The sequence below is a fragment of the Filicampus tigris genome, chromosome 6, assembly GCF_054856515.1.
Source record: "Filicampus tigris isolate MCC_2025a chromosome 6, RoL_Ftig_1.0, whole genome shotgun sequence".
In the NCBI taxonomy this organism is placed as follows: domain Eukaryota; kingdom Metazoa; phylum Chordata; class Actinopteri; order Syngnathiformes; family Syngnathidae; genus Filicampus; species Filicampus tigris.
The window spans coordinates 16,839,803-16,861,373 of record NC_141222.1 but is presented as its reverse complement, the minus strand read 5'-3'; the positions used below and the strand labels follow the sequence as shown (position 1 = coordinate 16,861,373).

General features: G+C 39.4%; 2 protein-coding genes across 4 annotated transcripts in view; one reads left to right on the top strand and one right to left on the bottom strand.

Annotated features, from left to right (window-relative positions):
• The window catches only part of nr3c2 (nuclear receptor subfamily 3, group C, member 2), a 79,258-nt gene that overhangs the window by 42,050 nt on the left and 15,637 nt on the right, over positions 1-21,571 (bottom strand). The window lies entirely within an intron of this gene.
• The window catches only part of dclk2a (doublecortin-like kinase 2a), an 82,281-nt gene continuing 68,428 nt past the window's right edge, over positions 7,719-21,571 (top strand). For all 3 annotated transcript variants that reach the window (XM_086032894.1, XM_086032893.1, XM_086032892.1), the window contains exons 1-2: positions 7,719-7,785; positions 10,366-10,463. The gene's annotated coding sequence lies outside the window, so the exon portion shown is untranslated. The remainder of the gene's footprint in view (positions 7,786-10,365; positions 10,464-21,571) is intronic.

The following is a 21,571-nucleotide window of genomic DNA, read 5'->3' as shown; positions in this document are numbered from 1 at the left end:
AGCTACAGTACGTTTGAATTTACATTCAGAGATACTCAGAACAGACTTTTACAAAATACTCAACAGCGAGTAATAATCATTTTAGGTGATGACGTCTTTGTCAAAGCACAAGCCGTCAAAATGGGACGGTCGAGATAAAATCTTTCACGTCAAGGGACTTGGCGTCGCTTAATGTTGGAAAACTGCGACTGATGCCACCAAAATTCGCATGCACATCTCCACTTATGCACACTTCAATCTCTGAAAATATCAAAGCAATCTCCACTGTATTTTTGTGGTGTTCGGTCGTGGTTTGCTAGCAAAGAGCCGCATTAGGTTTTTTTACATGCACATTAAACGTTTTAGACTGTGTCATCAAAGAAAAATGGCAGCTCTAGTAGATCTATGTAGTTTTGGAATTCAGTAGTCCTTGTGTTAAACAAAGGAGCAGTCCCTGTTCTTTTTGAGTCGATTGAGGAGTCTTGTCGGTTCTCCCGAACGAGTTTGGCGCCGTGTTTTTGGTTTCGTAGACGTGATGTCAAAGGACGGAAGTTTTCCGAATGGACAGTATTTGGCTAACTACTGCCGCCTAGAGGCTTGGCGTGCGTTTGAAAACGCACTTTTGCGGTTACGTGTGGATGCGTTTTTTTAATGTGTATTCCAACGCAGGCGGGGGGGTGCGGGGGGGGGGGTATTCGGTTGTTAAAAAACCCCGGCCATAGTGTTCGCAGAACTGCCAATAGGTGAATTCGCGAATGACAAACTGTAAAATTGCAGATGTCCACTATAGTTACAAGCCATTGCTTGTCTGTCTTTTTATTGATTTATTTAATGTTTACATTTCGAGCCGAGGGAGGAATGAAACGGGAACACCACAGTCACAGATGCACTTTCAGCCATTTATTGACCAGGACTAATGGTCAAACACAAATGCAAAAGGAAATTCAAGAGTCCCGAGACGTTATAGTAAGCCAAAACTCACGTCCAGAGGCTCAGAGGCTAACATCATTCACTAGGCTATGACCCCTTTAAAGTCACACAGCTCATGCTCATGGTTGTAGGCAATTCTGGTTGTCCCAATATACAGTAATTGTATATTGTAAAACCAGTTTATTTCTTGACATTGTCTTTGATTATTTTTGTATTCACATACATATAGCACAATACAGTGCTATTTGCTTTATTAAAAATGTAACAAGAAAATTGGGGTGGTTTTGGCAGGCTGCAATGGATAAAAGGCATGCATATTTGTTTCAGTGGGGAAAATTGAAATGAGCTTGGTCATGGAATGAATTAAACTTGTGAGTCAAGGTATCACTGCACATTGTATTGGTATTGGTACGGGCTTTATCTTGCTTGGTACCTACAAACATTTTTGTTGTGAAAAATGAATGGAATGGAACCATTCTGATTGACCCACTTTGCTGTTGCAACACTGTTCACTTTCTATTCGATAATTGATATTGCGGCCAAATTAGTTGCAGACGGCTATTGAAACTAGCTGGTGTGTGGCTGGCTTTAATGCTTACGCCGATTTTTCTCTTCACGGCATCACTGATTGGGTCCACGCAACAGGTGACCTCCAAGAGCTTAGAGGTCCGCGGCGGGACAAATCCCTGGAGAGGAAGATTATCCTGAAAGGGATCAGCCCTGACCTGAGCCACCTCAACACCGCGCACACACGCATGCACACGCGCACACACAAAAATACACTCCCCATGCACTGCTCTCCATATTTAGCATTAGCAACAATTAGCCTTGCAAGAAGTAAATGCGTTTTTTTTACCCTTTAGAACAGTTCCCTGGTAATAATTAACTCTGTGACATTCTTTTGCCAAAATACCCCAAGGATCCAGAATGACAGTATACTTTATACAACCAATTTTTTGTCTTGCTGAAATTAGCTTGCTTTGAGTGGGTGTCCCTGTCTGAAGAAAATTAGCAATTTGATATCCCGCCTCAAAAACTAAACAAACTCAAAAACAAAATTGTCAAAAAAGCTGCTGAATATTTTTTTTCGATGATTGTTCGATTGTTATTTTTTTTTTATGTTGTAAGGATAAAGTGGTTTGGTTAATGAATGGATGGATAATTCTATTTTTATGTTATATTATTTGTTTTTTTTACATAATGCATTACAACACAAGACAAGGATAATGTCATTCAAAGATCCTCCCCCACTCAAAGACAGAATTGGATAGAAGTTGGCCAGTTTTTGCTGAAGTATTGTAAAGCAGTCAAATGTTCTGCCTAAAAAACAATTTTCTTTATGTATTTTTAAAATTAAGCTAGGGCTGGACCGATAATTCAAGATGAATATGTATCACCATTGACGCGTGATCAATATCAATTAGAAAATGCCTTCGATAAAACATTTGATAGAAAAAAATTCAAAAACAACCCCGATCGCGATATGGTGTGTGATGTAGCAGCGCTAAACCAACTGAGAAAAAGCCGCTAAACCAACAAATAAGAAGCAGATAATCCAACGGAGAATGCGTGCGGGCCCGGCAGCCGTGCGCCATACTCGCGTTGAGCGAACGAGCAGCGTAACTTTGTTCAAATACATGACCAGTCGACTCAGTACAAATCTTACAATAAAATGATATTTTATGCATGATAACACGATTAAACACCTCCGGATGGACACATGGTGTACAAGTAAAGGAATTCCCTGTCTTAACATGCTAGCGCCAGTTAGCCATATCCGACCCTCGGCATCGCACTCAAGGTAAAATCAAGCAAGTAAAATATGAATGGACTATGGCAATAATGAGTCCGCTAAAAAGATAAAGTAGCCCTAAGACGGTTGGTCAACGATAATGTATGCACTGCAAGAGAGTATTAGTTCACTTCCATTGTATGAACAATGAATGAAGGCTAATGTATGTGAATTAACAATACCGCTTTGGGGTAGCACCTAATGCAAATAAGCATTTACAATGCACTGGTGGAGGAGAAACTGCACATTACGATACATAACGACGTACACAAAAACACTTAACTGTTTTTTTTTTTTACATAGGTTTGAAACAAAAGCAATATAATTATCAATTTTGACTGATAGGAAATACTTAGATTGTGACAGTTTTTCAGACATATCGCACAGCCCTACTAATAAGCACATTGTTTAAAATTGAGTTTATTTCATCTTTATTTCATTCTTTCATAGTCACGTTGACCTCTTATTAAAGGTTAAGTATTATGTTAAAAATAAAATAACCTAAATTCATGTTTCTCTGGGTCATTATTTTCAATAGTTAAAAGAAGACAAAAAAATTATTCAATATATATCAATATAAAACATATATCGTAATATATTTTTCAGTCATTTATTATCTCCCAGCCCTAAATTAAGATGATTAATCAGATATCGGTTAATTGACTTCTGCCAAATATCGGAATTGGCATTGCCCTCAAAACATCCATTTTAGCCCTACTAGTGACCTCGCTTCTTTTGCCAAAAGTCATCTGGAATAGGCTCCAGCTCACCAGTGACCCTGAGGAAGACAAGCAGTACAGAAAATGGATGGATGGATGGATGGATGATAAATACCTCAACCTCAAAAAGCAAGTCAACCGAGCTGATGGGCAAAGGAAAAGTGAACACGCCAAAAAGCATCCCTTTCAAACGTTGACCTTTCTATCTCCCATGTGACGAGGGGGAAAAAGGCCTGACGCCAAATGTGGGTTAACGTCGGCTGACACATGTTGCCAGCGAGCCTGTGCAGTCACCGTCACATGTCATCATCCTCCATTCCCACCAGTCATTTAGCATCCCGACATGTGGATAGAGCAGACCTTAGGGGGAGCGAGTGGGAGGGTTCCACACACACACACACACACTCAGACCGTTATACGACTAAATGATGGCTGAAGTTAGCCACGTCGGGGGTGTTTATTGTTCGTCCACTTAACAGTCGAGCGACCGGCTGAAGTCGCAGGGCTGCAAAAACCACCAAGACCAAAAGAAGTGGGCTGTGAGCAGCTGGCTCCCGTCCAGGCGCTGCACATTCTGCACGTCCGCTTGAGAAGTGCTCGCTCGTCAGCGCCTGGGAAGTAACTGACGGCACATCAGCACGCACATTGAAATATGCGCGGAGACAGAGATGGACGTGGTTTTCTTGCGTCGTTTTATTCATCAGTCATTCATTTTCTAGCTATCCTCAATGAGGTCATATATAATATATAAAATCCCCCGCATAACCCGTGGATCGCCTGTAGAAGCAAATGTTTTATTTTTGATTCAACACAAAGATAGTAAGTCTGCATACACGGAGGAAATTCCGAGCATTTGGACAATTTTAAGTTCAACTAGATCTCGAACCCATTCGCAAATCTCCATCCATACACGATGTGCTGTATTTGGGTGACATTGTAATTCATCTGCAGGTTGTGTCCTGTTGCTTATCTAACACCCCAAAAAAAAAATCACTTGTAAAAAAACGACCTGTAAAGGTTGTTTGGATGCTTGATTCTTATCAATTTTGAGATAACCACCACTCGATCAGGGCATTACCATTTGACAGGTCGCGCGATCTTGAGTAACATTTTGCGGTTATATCACCAAACCTTCTCAATGTGTCTGTATGAGGATCAAATCCAAAATTGAATGCTAACATTTTTATATGGAGAGTACATGAAACGGAATGACAGAATTACAGGTACTAGAATTTACCCAGCCCAGCATCTGGCCTCTCGCTGTAACGCTTGACATCACTTTTATAAAAGGTCAACACTAAGATTGCGACCTGGTAAGCCAGCACAACATGTGCTAGGAAAAGAAAGTTGGAGAGCAAACACACACACCGGGACACACAGGAGCGGTGTGGTGTGGTTAAGCTAAATGTGTCTGCCCATTGACCTTTTTCAAATTCAGTTTGTTCACCTCTGAAGGATTACAGGCCCAGATGGCCAACGGATGAACAATGCAGCACCTGCTGAGGGACAGGACGCTATTAGATTCGACTGAAAAAATAGCGCAAAAAGGGAAAACCGCTGTCTGCACATATGGACGGCATGTCCTCACGAGAGTTTACTTGGAAATGGTACAAAAACATGAGCACTAAATTGCATTCGAAACCTTTCGCGGAAATATAGCTGTCACTGGGCCCGTCAAAGACTGATACTTTTCCACAAAAAAAGCATCAAATTTGACCATCATTTTTCAACGCCATACTGTTATTTTCGTAGTATTCATTAATGCAAAAAAAAAAAATGTATCCTGAGTACTTTTTCTAAATTTTGAATCGCCAAATTCAGCAAAATCATGGGGAAAATGGCTCGTTAAATTCACATAAAAACTTGAAAGTTTGAAGCGAGAAGTTCCAACAGAAGTAAAAATGTGCCTGTTAAGTTCAAAGGACCAAACGTTTTCACACAAAAAAAAAGAACATGCGCAACGTTGTCCAAAACCGTAAAGCTACAAATGCCAAATTGGTCCAAAATTACCGAAGAGCTACAAATGCCAAATTTGTCCAAAATTTTCGAGAAAATAACACACAATTAATTCTCATATCACCGCCAAGGTCATATCACTGTATTAGGACCAGGGTTATAATAGTTTTTGACGTTTAGCTAGTTTTTATTTGGTTTTGACTTTATTTATTTATTTATTTATTTTCAATTCGGTTAATTTTAATTATTTTTTTGCACAGGTTTGTTAGTTTTTATTAGTATTCATAGTTACGAAAAATGCTTCGTTTTAGTTGACTTTTTACTGGTTTTAGTATTTGTTTTATTTATTTCTTTTAAATATACGGAGTATTTGTTGAGTGGAAGATAATTAAAAAAGCCACTAATTAATGCGCAATAAAGTAAACTACAATTCTCAAATGACATTTTGACCAGCCCTCGTCTGTATGGATGTACAGCAATCCCAAATGAAAGACATTTGAAATGAAGTGAATGAAAGACGAAAACCAAGGACATTTTTATTATGATTACAGTAGGTTTATAAAATGTTTTTTCCAACTTCAGTTTTAGTTATTTCCTCAGTTTTCATCAACTATTATAACCTTGATTAAAACAGCACTTTCAAGAAAAAAAACCCTGCCAATACAGTGATCGCTCGTTTGTCATGGAGGTTACATTCCAGACCACCACCACAATAGATGAAATCCACGATATAACAACCAAGCGATATTTTAAAAAAAAAACACGCGGCTCACCAACTCTGTCTTGGCAAGTATACATAAGCGCAGCGGCGTCTGTCTACCAACATGTGAGAAACGCCTTAAGTGGCATGCTTCCTTCCTTCTGCATGTGGAGAGGAAGATGCCTCAAGCAGTAAGTGAAACGCCCACTCGCTGCCCATCCGCTACTCGTTGATCAGCATGACGCGGGAATGGAACTTTTTTGCTTACATGGCCAAAAGCCATGGCAAGCCGACCAACATGACAAATTGCGTCTGAAAGCCTTGTTTCAAAACTACCGTGGCTTGAGGTGAGATTTGTCGCGAGACGTCCAATCTGGCCAAGCGCCTTGCTGATATCGGCGTCCAGAGTGATGCCAGCAGTTTTAAGAGCTACAGGTTGTGATGCAATTCTAAGACTTCCCTTAAAAACAAGTGTGTGAATTAGTTTGTTCACAATTTGTATAATTTGATGAGACATTCAACTAGCTGGGAGCGGACTAGAGAAGAGTAGACACACACGCATACACACACACACTCAAAGCAGCATTACGTTGAGTCATTATCAATTCAATGAACATATTTGCTTGACGATAACGGTGCAAATGTATTCTCAATATCAACAATGGATGAAATTAAATGCAGCCAGATAGGTGTATATGGCATGTAATGTGTATTTGGACATCCTCTTTGCAGTAGTAGTCCATGTGGAAAAATAATCACAGCAAAATCCTGCAATACAGTTGATAATCTGTGAGATGAATACAATTTCAAAAACCTGTGATGTAGTTAAGATGAGAATAGTGACTTGCAAATATAGTCCTCAATAAATTAGCAGATTGGAAGACAGGATGCCAAAAACATTAGTTATTAGTCGACTTCAAGCTTTGAACGCTGATGCGAAGTAGTAAAGTTGACTTGTCGATTAGTCGATTACTCTCTTCAATCCCCATTTAAAGCCAACACAGGTCAGGGTAACCTTGGCTGAGGTGAAAGCTGCCACACACTTGGGATGGTAAGGCGCAGCATTTGCAGTGGTGCATGCGCCTGCCCTTTTCCACAGTCTCCCTGCAGCTCGGGTGGGGATTGTGGAGGACATGTCTGACGAGACTGAAAAAGTTCGGCCCGAGCATGGGTCAAGACAGTTGTTGTTAGGCACCATTTAGGCCATTTTAGATTCTAGTAACTATTATATCACAAATTTGTGGCATTTTCAGGCTGTTGATAAAAACATTAAGAGGTCCCAGCACCGTTTCATCATGACTGATGATCATTTTGTTGTGGCTCGCTATCAGCAGCTACTGTCCGGACTATAAATAATTGTCACTATGTTTGTAAATAAATATATGTTTTGCATTTTTAATGTAGGTAGATCATTTGACATGGTCATCTTATAATGTAAATTGCGTGGTGAAAAGTTTGGGCATGCCTGAGGTACATTATTTCTTTTTTTTTTTTCTTTTTTTTGGTCAGCTTTTACTCCATATTGGTCTTTATTTTGGGGTGTAATTCCACTTGTGACCACTAGGTGGCGGCTCTGCATCATGTATACCAGTGTAGAATTGAAAGAGGAAGAGAAAACAGGAAGTGTCAGCCTCAATTTTGTGAAGAGATGAGAACAAGATTATTGAATGTCTCAGTCCTACTTTGAACGTCGACAGAAAGCAACGGCAGTAAGTTCACTTTTTAATGTGCGTCTTTGGCCATGATTATCGATGTATATTGTGAGATGATAAGTTCAATTTGCGTGGAAAAAAAGGATGTCTTTACTGTAAAAACAGGGACTTTGTTTTATTGGTTTCTCTTACGCTTTCTGAATATATTCATTGTTTTTAATGTGTTTGTATTATTTTCAAGTGTGTTCAAAGACCAAAAAAAAGTGCCATAAAGTGCCATAAATGCTATTTTAAAAAAAAACATGCCTAGGGAGCATTTAAAAAGGGTATTTATTACTATAGCACGGATTTCACTTATTGCGGAGCTAGTCTGAAACGTAACCCCGGCAATGGAATAAGGTTTACTGTACTTAAATGATGATGCTCTAATACAATATCAGTGGCCACTATCGTTTATCGTAATAGTTTCTGGGAAGTATCATCCTAAAAAGTGTGTTGTCGTGTCAGGCCTAATTTACACATCATACATTCAAACTACAGTGCCAGAGAAGACAACGACAATCATCATTGAAGGCATTTCCCCTGTTTTCCCCATCACTCTATCTTGGCCAAACAACATGTAAGCATTTGTTTACCAGTGGCGCAATCGGAGATCGCTTGAGATCTTGCCACTCGGATGTACGTGTGGCGTCCTGGTAAAACGATCTCTTAAAACACAACCGCAAGCTGCAAAAGGCCCTTGGGACGGACTCTTTGATCACCCCTGAAATTCTCAAACTGAACTCTCCGTGTGTTGCCCATCAGCCAGACTTAGCATTAGTGCTAATGTAGCATGTAAGCGTGTTGGAAATGCAACATTACGCGCCCAGCATCATCTGACCCAGGCGTCCTTGGCCTCTCCCCTCAGGCCGCTGCAGTCATGTGTTGGCTCGTGTTTCGCCAGCACAGATGCACATGTATGAACTTTTCGCCACAAACTTGTCATTCTCCCCCCTTACCCTGCCCTTTTAATTAGTGATAAAAACGGGCTTTGCCACAAAGACACCATTCAAACACAGCCAGCGCCCAAGCAAGCACTCCCAGGGCTGGGAATTCCGCTTCCATGTTTTCATGGAAGAGGAAAACTGTCGAGTCATCCTCTGCTTCCTCTGCCTCCCTGCTGCTCTGCTCCTCTCTCGTGAGCGCACCATCTTTACTTCTTTGCATGAGATATGTGAAATTTTGTGTAAAAATACACTTCTAAAATCGCGCAAATCGTGGTTAAAAGAGGCCAGTTTGTCCAAATCAGCCTTACATAAAACCACCAGTTATAAGTTAAGAACTGAGTCCATTTTTTGGTGGAAACGCACATCTAAAGTAGCGGAAAATCTGCCAAATTCAGTTTGAAATGTTGGTAAAATCTCCTTATTAAGTCACCCAAAATCTCATGTTTAAATCTTGAAATTAGACATCAATCTCTGGTAAAAATCACCACCAAATTTGGACAAAACTATGCTTCTAAACTCTCACACCACAGAAAATTTTTAATCTTGGAATTTAGCCAAAATTCTTGAGAAAGATACATCTCTAAAATCATACAAAAACTCTGGGTTATGAACACTGAATTCAAACCAAACTGCAGGTATAACACACATGTTAAGTGCATTAAAGTTTTAAGTTTAAACTGACAAATATGAGCCAGAAAACTCAAGCACAAAATATGGGGGTTGGAAATTGAGACTTTGGCCTAAATTTTCACCTGGCGAATATGTTGGTAAACCAAGTATTCCTCTTATGTCACACAAAACCTCCAACTGCCAAATTCGGACATAATCTACCTAAATATACTTTTTTTTTTTTTTTTTTTTTTTTTTTTTAATCACAAGTAAATTTAACTTGGGTAGTTTGGCCTGTGGATAAAAATGCTTCTACAGAGCTCAAAACCTTTGGGTTAGAAATGCTAAATTCCAGGAAAAATATGCCTCTAAAGTGGCAAAAAAAATTGGCATTTGCTACATTGTGCTATAAATTTGGGGAGACTATATACCTCTCATACAGATCACAGATAAATTGAAATTTAAAACAAACAGTTTACGTTACAAAATGAAACTAGGCAAGTTTTCTGTACAAAGATTCTTCCAAGACACATGTTGTAAAAAATATCAAATAAATAATTTTTTAAAATTTTGCTTCTCTGGAAATATGTCTCAAAAGTCAGACAAGACTACAGTTCAAAACGCCACATTCCGCTAGAAAATTCTAAGGGGGAAACGCCTCTTAAAATCATCCAAATCACTGCCAATATTGGCCCAAACCTTTGTGGGATGAAAAGCTGTCAAAGGTGAACCAAACCCCAAACTTGGAACCACAGTTTGAACCTTGAAACAAATCATACAATGCCCAATTTGGCCAGAAATTCTAGTAAAAATTTTTTTTGTAAAATTAAAGTAATAAAATGCCCTGAACTTGCACAAATTCTTAGCATTTGGTTCTTTGGTATTTTAAGTTTTACTATTACGATTTGCTGGTCTCTGTTTGTCTTCGGTGTTTATTTGCTCTACTTGCCGACAAACTGCGCATTTAAAGGTCAAATGTAAAATTCTGAACATTTGTCTTGATTTTGGGGTGGTCTTTCTGTCATCGCTCATGTTCCCTCAGCCTGGAGCCTTTCTACACCATCATGTCTTTCCCCTACACTCCTGTGCTGTGAGCATCATGTCCGACTGCCGCTTTTGCGCCCTGCCGAACAACATGGAGTAAGTAGTCACATTCACATTAAAGCCACTTGTTCAAGGGTGACATGCTGCCAAACATCGATAGTGGCAAGGCGTTAAATAAATCCATAAGTGGTTAGATGATGTGATGGATTAAAATGCATCACAGTTTAAATATCTCAGCTGTCAGTCAAATCTGCATCTGTATTCATTTACACTCTTCCCAGGGAGTCTGAAAGTTGTGCATAACTTGTGTGCCAATAAGCTTAGAGCCATGTTTCCACCAAGAGGTCCAGTTTAGTTCGTCACGGTAAAAGTTGGAACAAGCATGTTGACTTGTGTTTGTAGAGGCCATAAGTTATGTAAATAACGAAGCATCATAGCAGCATAACATAGTGTGCGGTGTCTACTTCCCCTCTCTTGGTACCGACTGCAGAGGTTCTCGAACTTTTTGGGCCCAAAGACCCCTAATGGGAGAAATTTTGCAAAAAAATAGTTCACATTCATAAATTGTGATTCAAACTTAAGGGTTGTAAAAATCACCACCAATTGTAACCAAAATGTACAGAAAAACACAACTTATAACTCGTAACAAATCTTAGAATTGGCAAAACCTGGGGGTCAGAAAGGCAGAATTCTTCCCAAATTTTCAGGAACAATGTGCCTCTAAAAATCACTCCAAAGTACAGTAGCACAAAAACTGCGACGCTCGAACCAGGGAATTTCGCCCAAAACTTTGGGAAATATACGCCCTTAAAGTCGCACAAAGGCTACCAACTAAGTACGCTAACTTTAGCATGTACATTTTCTGTGTATTCCCCTCATTGCATTTGCTATTTTTAAAACAAAAAGTCATCCCACTTGTCACAAGGAGCGTAATAGGATTATAAGTATGAAAAGAAGAATCATCAAGACAGTACATTGTTGGGGTATTCTGGAAGATATGTGTCACCGTTTGTTCACTGGGTCCCACGCAAATGAATAACAAGTCTAGTCTGTGCAAAATCACTTTTGGCTCTTCATTGTGTATTAATGTCCAGATGGTTGGCTGTAATCTGCCCAGCTTCCTGTTTACAGACAGGTAGGGTTATAAAATGTCTAAAAATAACAAGGGCTTTATTGAAAAGGGTGCAGACGCTGGTAAACGCGCTGGCTGACACTAACAAGAAAGGGTGGAACCAATGTTTGCTTTATTTACTGATTTTGTCACTGATTCAGTTTCATTAATTTGCTGAGTGAAAATGTGTAAGTGCCAGGATAACTCATGAATTTAGCCTGGTTCATTACAATTATAATCTTTCTTACTTCCTTTGCTAATGGATTTGTTTTGGTCTTTATCGAGAACAAGTCTAGAAAAACTGTCATGTTAGCAACCAAGCTATTCACCATGTTGGCTACTGCTACATTCCAATAAAATCACTCACTCAGAAGCACGGTATATATATATACACAAGTATACTATATAATAGCACTGTATATAATCAATATAATATATAAGAATATTCCAGGCCTCAAAAGTCATAATAGATTAGTGCTAAATTTGGCCAAAATATTTGGGAAAATACACCTTTAAAGTCACTCAGACCTAGACATAGACATCTTTTATGTCGCATAAAATCTCCAAATTTGTCCAGATACTTTGAGAAAATCCCCCACTAAAATAAAAATACAACTGTATAGTCACGCAGATCACTGCTAAATTTGGTCTTAATGTTTTGGAAAAACACAAAGCAAAAGCTTATGTTTCAAACCAAGGCCAATATGCCCCCCCCCCACACACAATTTTGAAGTACTTGGCAATCTTTTTAACCATTCAAGTGTCACTATTTTAATTCTTTGACTGACATAGGAATCTTGTCAAATGACGTCGTAAATAGCTCAAACATTTACTACACTGTATGCAGTCCCATTATGAAAATCAGACTTGCTCTGTGAGTGCAGCTGTACAGGCAGCCTTTTCTAGGTCAAGCGCGTACACATCGCCAGTCGTGCATATTTTCAAGCAGCAGAGTGCAATTTGCCAAGAGAACCTGCTTCCCTCCAATCTTCCCTCAAACTTTTTGTCAGGTTACGGCGATGGAGGAGAGGGGGCTGTCGATAGAAACGTCTCACGGGGATCGACATGCTACGTCGGCCCCGCGCTCCGTGTCACTCTGTTTTAGCGTCACTGAGATTATGTCAGCGTTAACCCACCCCCGCTCCCCTTTCCCCTCCACTAAAACTCTTCCAACATCCTTTTGGATTCAGAGGCTTACATGTCAGTCCCGTGATATCAGTTCCTTTCACATTAAGCGCCTTAAATGCGGTGTCAATGCATAAATGTGGGCCAATGAGTGGGCCCCGCTCAATCCAATTAGCCGTAATGAAGGCGAGGAATCTCTGAAGCGACACTTTCTAATCGTTTTCTGCCACATGACTCTTAAAAAATACGCCGGCTTTAAATAGCAGGCTTTATAGTAAAGCATTGGACCATTGCCATTACAGTGAAACCTGTACCGATTTATGATTTTACCCATTCATGTTTTTTTGTGTGGAAACTATCCCCTGCCGTGGCTGTTTCTGAAACAAGACAAGATGGTGCCTAAGTCTTCCTAATCGGAAAGTAGTAATCGTGTCAAGGAAATATTATTAAAGTGATACATATTGACTGTGAGACTGAGATTGTTGGATGTCTCGTAGGAGCTATGTTTAGTTTGGATTGTTAATAGAAGTTACAGAAACTCTTTATTGTATGTAGATGTACATATGCACTCCCAGGGCATCTCTAAACAATTATTTTTATTGTAATTTTATAAGATGAGTTTGAAATTATATTGAAGTTTTGGCCTCAAAGTTTGTGGAATATTTTTGGTTTCAGCTATTGATATAGGCCATTATCAAATATTTTGGGGGGAAGTGTGGCATCAGTTATTCACATTTTTGGGGCATTTGTGACAAGGCGTGGTCACTTTCCCCCCACAAATAGATGTACAGGGGTCCTCGGTTCACGACAGTACCGTTTTTCTTCCTACGGCAGCAATATAACCTCAATTTGCAATTGACTGAGTCTATCGCCAAGCAGCGCTAACACAGGAGCAAAGGCATAATTAAAAGGGAAAAAATTGCGAAAAAATGCAACATTTAAAGTACAAATGGACGTAGAGATGTTTTGTTGACACAGAAGTCGCTACGGCTTCTTCTTTCACTACTACTTCCGGTATATTTGTTCAATCTGCGGATGTCAGAATAATTTGTTCCGCTCGAAAGTGTGATCCACTAACACGCAAGTCCTAATCGGATAAATATTTTTAGTGTTCCTGCAAACAGTGCATCTGATCATAATTTTAATACGAACTCTGAAAGAAATCTTGTCATGTGCCAGTGTTTGTTCAAACTATTTGGCTTTGTGCAAATTTCGAGGAGCATTATTACCGAAATTTCGGATGAATTCAAGACTTCTTCCAAATTTTCCATCTAGATGGACGTACTTGGAAAATATTGTGACTTTTGGGAAAGCTATAGTAAAGCGTTTGGCGTTCACGTTGCTGCGATAATAAAAGCATTTAATGGATGCAACAGTACGGATCTGAAAAGACAAGCAGATTCGATGTTTACTTCCAGTGCTTTTTACACACATAGTGGCTAGAGTGGTGGACACAACTATCAGTTGGTCGCATTGATTTTGGCAAAACCCGCTTACACACTCATTTCCTGCCAAGTTTGTCTGCACAATTGCTCAACGCAACCGCGCCATGGAGGCCGGATGGCGCGCTAACATTTGGTTCATTTTTGGTGTGTGCGTTTGGCTCGCTTGTCTTCCAATATTGAAAGGCTTTGACCGTAGCAGGGAGAAAAGGCAGACTCTCCGTTAAGTTGCAGAAGCTCGCGCTTGCCGTATCTGGCGGCTCGCCAAGAGGAAAAAGTGACATGAAGGATCCCCCCCTCCCCTCCCAAAAAAAAGAAAAAAGAAATCGGCTCTGACATAATACATATAAGAAAATTCAGCTCCCAAAGCCGGTTTGACTTAAGAACATGAACTTTGGTAGGCCTGTCTCATCATGAGACCCACAAAAATTCTTATGACACGAGAAATCTGTTATTTTGGCCTGAACTGGCTATTTCAATTTGTACATTTTCAAGAGTCCTTCAAAACGAAACGTGTCCTCGTGATTTTGTCCTACTGCTACCAAATTTGGGCCACATATACTAGACGAAACTAGACTGCTGAATTACGAAACATTCTAATTTTTTGTATTGAGGTGTGGGTGGAGCATGGCGGTGAAGTTTGAAGACTCACTATCAAACACTACCCAGAGTAACACTAAGTTTGCTATTTTGATTTTAAGTGGCCAATTTGTGGGTAATGTTAATTTCCTGAGTGCTCCAAAACTAAATTTGTCTTTGGGATGAGAAATACAGGTTTTTGTTTCCGTGGCGGCTTTCCCATACGCTGAAGTGTACTTAAAAATACAATACAATACAAAACAACTTTATTTGTATAGTGCATTTCATAACAGCTGCAGCTAACAAAGCAATTTATATGACCAAAATAAATTTGTCGTTACAGACTGCTTGCATCGGGGCTAACTGGGGCAGTGACCCATGGCGGAGTTCATTCTAGTAATTAATGAACTGACCCAGAAGTGTACATTCTTGCATGTTGTAACAGTTTCATACAATCGCCATCTTTATTTATAACAAAAGCACCGTTCATAGTAATGTAATGACAGGATCAGTTCTGGTCACGGGGTTATTTAATGGTACATTCACCACTGAGATGTGTCCCAGTTTTTTATTTACTGTAAATATCGATTATCAATGCCCAAGACACTTGCTGCAATCAATTTGCATAATTTGCACTCATAAACTTGCTTTATCATTTTACGAGAGTCTATAATCCCCATTCTTTGTCTTGGCCGTTCATTACTTTCCTCCCGCCTATGAATTCGGCTCTCATTTCATGAACAAACGTCCAAATTAATATCAAATTCTGTGTTTGGATGTGGGATCTTCTCCGTGGTGGAATGAAACGTAAAGTGGGAGCCCAGCAATGTGGAAAAAGCCCACACATTGGCATTGACACAGCTGTTGTTTACAAAATGTCATGAAGCTCACGTAAGCCCATGTGGATCCGCAGGTCCCAGGCAAATCTGAGACCTCCATCTGGAAACAAAAGCCCACTTTTGGTGCCCTCGCTTATTCATCTGACGGCTTAATACTTAGAGAGGAAGCCAGTTATGGGTAGAGAAAATGGAAGAAATCTCACCGTCTTTCCATAGTGATTTGATAACTTGGGAAGAAGGAAACTTGGTCGGAGTGTTTTCACATGTAAAGTCTATTTTTTAGTACTGCCTTAAGTCGCAACATGTCGGACTGTACTGAGGTCAACTGAGTGGGATGAGTGTAGTTAGCAAGAAGAAGAGACAGAGACGGTCCCCTAGTAAGCTGCAGTAGTAGCAGAGACAATACTGTACATGCCTGTGAGGATGCGCTATTTTTTATGTGTTGATGCGCCGTGTGGTTAATAATAGGTTAGGTTAATAATCTATGATCATTTCAGTTGGCACATCTATGGCATTTATGTAATATGTTAGCATTAATTTAAACTTACTGTCCACTAAATGATATGGTTTACTTGAACATTTTGGTGTTTTGAGTTAAAATATACAATGTTTAACTCTCTTGTTTTATGTGTCGGTTCAACAATAAACCTCAACTGGGAGTGTCAAACAGCTTGAAGCAAGCACATGTTGCCTCTTATTTGCAGAACTGGGAGGGTCTTCATGTTATAATTTTCTCAAAGTCATGTATCATAATATTGCATTTCTTGACAGCGAGAGTGAGAACAACCTCTGAGCAACACTTTAAAAAGTGTGTTTTAATATGTTTACATATTTAACACGTGTGAAACTAAAACTATTTAAATAATTATTCTAATATATAAAGTAATCCCTTGTTACGTTCAGGGTTTACGTTCCCGACCACCACCGCGATAGATGAAATCCGCGAACAAAATGTATTTTAATTATACTGTGTGTTTTAGAGCTTCATGTATATAATACCAGCATACTGTATAAGTATGTGAGGTGTGGGCATTATTTTTGTCCATTTGGGGTCATCATCTTCACATTCTACACTGTAGTATCTGTGATGTTGAATGTGTGCCTTTTAAAAGGCAGGCCTGGCCTGTTGAGTGACGTAGAAAATTAGCAATTGAGGAAATACATTTGGCCGGCAGTTAACATTGCACTTCAGCTTCTTTTATTAAGAATGAAATGATCCCAATCTTTGGACAGTCTGTCTTTTATGCACGATTTTGATTGATTTCCTCGTGGCTCACACCTTTTGCTACATGTCACTGCAAAACTCAATATAAGTAACACAAAAAAAAATCCACCAACCGCGATATAGCGATTCTCTACATTGCAAATTATCTCCGATATTTCTCGGGTGCGCCTGAAACATATCCCCTATGATAAGCAGGGTTTCTCTCAGAGTTTTTTTTGTGGAGTGCAGGGTTAAGAGAAACCGTCCAAATGACCTGACCTGTTGCTAGACATTCAGTACATTGACCAGATTCTCTTCAGGACACCTCAACCGTGACCAAAGACACTCATAACGAACCGTTGACAAGTCAGAATGTTCCTGGGCGTCCACCCTGTCTGGCGTCACGACAACTATCCCTTGAAATAGATGGGAGCCCTTCTAAAAAAAGAAGCGACATGCATTTTGCGCCGTGTTGGATTCCTGCATCCAAGTTCTCAAGATGTTATTATGATATCGCAGCACCACGCAGTCATTAAATCATTCGAGAAAGTGAAGAAAAACATCATTAAGGTACCATTAAGATACGTGCACGCTCATTGCGATGGATTTATTATTTTATTTTAAGTCAAAGGAAAGAGGTGCAGATAGTTAGAGAATGTAATATACATATTGAAAATTCATAATACGTTTTAAAATAATTTTTCTTTTTAACCACAAAATATAATACAGATTACTAAATCATACATATATATATACACATATATATATATATATATATATATATATATATATATATATATATATATGATTTTTTGGGGGTGAGGTGATTTCAGATTTCAACATTAACTATATGAAAGATAATACAGTTCACAATATTGAATTTACTTATTTTAATGCATTAAAATTTGAAATATATGTTTTATTTTAAGAAAAAGGGAACAGACGCAAATAGATGGACAGATCTAATAGCTTGTCGCTAATGGCTAACATCAAGCCTTAAGTATAAGTATTACAGTTAGGAATATTACACTGTTACTAGAAAGACATCGTCTGGTCATTTGTCAGCCATTAGTAAGCAAAAAAAGAGGTACCGTTCCTTTAAGGTCCATCTGCGCCCTATCGCTGCAAACGAGAAGCCACATCGGAATGCCAACATGTCCGCATCACAGCTGGGTTTGTTTACAAGTATGTGTGTGTGCGTGTGCGCACATGTGTGCGTGTGTGCGTGTGCGTTAGCCACATGGGGACCAAAGCAAAGGCAGCCCTCGAAGGGGAATCACTAAACCACTCATCCATATCGCAGATGTTCAATAAATTCCATCATGGTAAAAATTGCGGAAACATTCCGGCATTTTCTTTTAAAAAAGTGTCAATAGAGGCACATGCTACAATGCAGTGGCAGGGTTTGCATTTGGTACCTGGGCCCTCAATGGACACTTACTTGAGTTAACCCTTGGATGGTGTTCGGGTCTGTGGGACCCGTTTCAGTTTTTATCAAAAAAAAAAACCCCCCAAAAAAACCACGGCATTCTGATTAATTTTGCGTTTGTGGAATATAAATTAAGCAGCAAAATGCACTCATTTTTAGCCATCTCTGGGGGCGGCCATTTTGTCTTCTGTCGACTGAAAATGACATCACAACTGCTCACAACGACCAATAACGGCTGACCTGTTCTCTGAATCTTGGGTTGACTTCCGCTTTAAGGATGAAAAGCTATGGCAATGAGTAAGTCTTCCTCTGCAGTAGTTGGCGCTATATTGGTGTAGGCTAAAACATCGGCAAAGCATTATCTGTGTAAGACAGAAAGGCTTTGTTCACAATGTTTTGTCATTGTGTAAAATGATTTTTTTAAAGTGCTAGCGGTATTGGTACTCTCCCATTCGTGAATACTTCAAGAGTGAATATTCGTAATGATATCGGTCTGCAAAAAATGGGATCGATCCCTAATGCTATCACGTCGCAAATATTCAAAGCATGAATACTTCAGTTATTTTATGTTTCGCGTCTTCTTTATGGAAAACAGAGCAAATATATGAAAACTAGGACCAAATTTCAATGAAAAAGTCATTCAGAACCAAATTGTTTGAAAACTCATTCGAAAATGGAGATTTCACTATATAGCTTAAGTTACGTAGGCCAGCACTAGTGATTCCGAAGGCTCCGGGCCGATTAGACTGACACGGCGACACAAACATCCACATACTAGAAGCAGTATAGCCAAGAGAAACGCTCCAAAATGAAGACTGTTGGGAATACATGAAAAACATTTCATGGAACAATCAAAAAAAAAAAGGTTGTAAATGTGGCTGGCAGAGAAGCACTTGCTAGCCCTGACGGACCACCAATGCAAAAACTCTAGTGACATAAGGCAACTTCTGTCGCGACCGGCATTAGGAACATCGCTGTCAATCCCGGCAATGTGACCTCATTTTCAACCCGTTAATCTCTGAGCAGACGCAGGAGAAAAATCTGCATGTTTTTTTTTTTTTATCTCCACAATTTTCGAAGTTCAGCTGTCCTCACTCCAAATTAACAATCATTGCATTGTCACTGCTAGCCCGTTGCACAGTTTTTGGTAGCATATACTGTAGCAATATTTCCTTTGTTGACCCAAGACACATATTTTAAATTAGAAAAATATCACAAAAACTGACATCTAGTGGAAGAAAATTGTTTGTTCTGCTGGTTATTTCACAGGCACGGATAGATGAACAAAAACAAGTTAATAATGTGCACCTTAGTATTCTGACAATGTGTACATGTTTTTTTTTAGGTACAACCAGTTCAGCAATTTATATTAATTATTCATGAACATGAGCATTTTCATGACACCTGCGGAATCTGGAAGATTGACTGGATTCATACAGTACTTGACCATTCACCGTAGCTATGGTCAGCCAAGCATTTTTTGAAAATAAAATTCAGTCCCGCCCAAGTCAGATTCAACATGCCACATGAACATTTTCTAGCCAAGTCTATCATGAAAAGACTCGCAAATAAAACAATAGAAATTTTGCTTTTGACCTCCCTTGGTGCTAATTAAGCGAAGATGCCATTATGGTAAAGCGTATTAAGAGTGAGTTTACTCCTTGTCATTACTGATTCAAGTCAATCGCTAAAGGTCAAATGCATGAAAAAGACCATGTAATTTTCCAACCACTTCACATCATGTCTGCCGTCCTGCTTGTGGGCTGTGTAATTACTGTCACGTGACGTAAAACATGCTCCAGGTGTTTCAAGCAAATCTATAAGGTGAACCCCTGTCAACCCCCACAAGACGAAAAAAGACATGCAGTAGAAACACTACATTAGTGCTAGCTATGTAGTGAAACAGTAAAAATAGCAAGCATACCAAACTGTGTCGCACAACAAACCATGTAACGCTGTTTGTTGGATGGACTAGCGAGTAAGTATATATATATATATATATATATATATATATATATATATATATATATATATATTGGACTTTCTAAATTGCTCCTAGGTGTGATTGTGAGTGCGGATGTTTGTATCATCGTGTGAAGGGCTTCATTTTTTTAGGTTTTGAAACAGTAACTAAAAAAATCAATACATCAACTCATGGGTGGTTAGGATTTGAACTGTGGAACTACAGAGGGTAGAAAGATGGCCCTGAAACCTTTAGTTGCGCCTGCTCACCATCTCTGGCCGGAATCCAATATATACATAGCGTCGATAAGCTTATCCACCGAGGCAAAAATCTAGTTCAACTAGGGAAAACCGGTTCTCCCATGGCAGAGGGCCCCGCAGCCACAAGATTTGCATGCAGTGTCACACATGGCGGGTGATTTGTAACTGAATGCGCCACGCGCCTGATCACAACGAACGTGAGGTTTAATTTTTCCCATGAGACAAGAAAAAGGGCAAGGCAGGTGAAGCAAGATGATGCCATGATTAAATATTTAGGCCAAGCGTATTATGTAACATTTGACTTTAGTGAGACATTCTTGTCGAACTGTGGCTTGGCAAGCTGAAAAAAATCTAATTTAGCATTTCTTTGCTTGCCCTCCTGTCAGATACTGCAAAGCATAAAATGTTTATTATTCATAAATATGGGTATTTGTGTCCTACCGGGGGGGAACTTGGAGGATAGACTATTCATAGTTGACAAAATTTTGCAGCCATGTTCATCCTGGCAAAAAATTTATGTTGCAGGTATTTTTTTGAAAATGCAGCCTCCAAAGACAGTTGCAATTAGCAACATGATGTTTGCCGGACATTTCTATTGCAAGTCGCCACCCCCAAAAAAATCTCAAGAACCCATACCAGAGAACACACTGGAACCAGTTTGATATGAACGGCTCATTTTCAAAGACTGACTTCTCCAGTTTTCGTCTGATGGCTAACAAATTTTAACCTTGTATGCTGGACAGCTGGGTGACCGTAAATTGCAACGGATTTGGGTTTTCATCATTGCATGTAGGTGCAGCATGACAGCGAAGTTTGATGACTCGCCATAAAACACAAAACCATTAAGTCAACTCTACAAGGTCTTGCAAACACCAAAAAAAAGCCCAGGAGCAAAAAGGCGATATTTTCTAAAGTTGCCCAAGGTATATTTGTCATTTCTACAGGGCTGCATGCTTAACATACACGTTACACAACAGCCACAAGCTAAGCTAGTGGTTATGAGAACCCCATCACACATGTAAGATTATTTTAAAGAGTAGGTATTAGCAGCGGGAGATAGTAAACCTGGAAGATACCAAAAGCCGTCCGTCTGTCTAGTTTCAATTGTCAACACGCAAATGACTTGTGTACAACTTGAAGGCAGCGGTGGCACAGGTGTTTCAGAATCATGACCCGCCCATGTAATTTATTATCTAAAATATGCCTGCGGGCAGAGAATAATATTAGCGTGCTTGAGTATGATTACATAAAA